This window comes from Arachis ipaensis, chromosome B8, assembly GCF_059453495.1.
Source record: "Arachis ipaensis isolate K30076 ecotype BB chromosome B8, ASM5945349v1, whole genome shotgun sequence".
NCBI lineage: Eukaryota > Viridiplantae > Streptophyta > Magnoliopsida > Fabales > Fabaceae > Arachis > Arachis ipaensis.
The window spans coordinates 35,849,504-35,850,049 of record NC_142443.1 but is presented as its reverse complement, the minus strand read 5'-3'; the positions used below and the strand labels follow the sequence as shown (position 1 = coordinate 35,850,049).

General features: G+C 40.5%; 1 non-coding gene across 1 annotated transcript; it reads right to left on the bottom strand.

Moving 5' to 3' along the window:
• Positions 1-438: 438 nt before the first annotated feature.
• Positions 439-546, bottom strand: LOC148547685 (small nucleolar RNA R71). The gene has a single exon (XR_015897054.1). It is a non-coding gene; the product is annotated as a small nucleolar RNA R71 (small nucleolar RNA).

Sequence of the window (546 nt, the reverse complement as noted above, 5' to 3'; positions counted from 1 at the left end):
CTCTCGGGAGAAAATCTGACAGAAATTTTTGAAAAAGAAGAGAACATGGCCGAAAATAATAACAATGCAAGAAAGATGCTTGGTGACTTTACTGCACCAAATTCTAATTTACATGGAAGAAGCATCTCAATCCCTGCCATTGGAGCAAACAATTTTGAGCTGAAACCTCAATTAGTTTCTCTGATACAACAGAACTGCAAGTTTCATGGACTTCCATCAGAAGATCCTTTTCAGTTCTTAACTAAATTCTTGCAAATCTGTGATACTGTTAAGACCAATGGGGTTGATCCCGAGGTCTACAGGCTTATGCTTTTCCCGTTTGCTGTAAAAGACAGAGTTAGAGTATGGTTAGACTCTCAACGTAAGGATAGCCTGAACTCTTGGGATAAGCTGGTCACGGCTTTCTTAGCCAAGTTCTTTCCTCCTCAAAAGCTTAGCAAGCTTAGAGTGGACGTTCAAACCTTCAGACAAAAGGAAGGTGAATCCCTCTATGAAGCTTGGGAGAGATATAAGGAACTGACCAAAAAGTGTCCTTCTGACATGCTT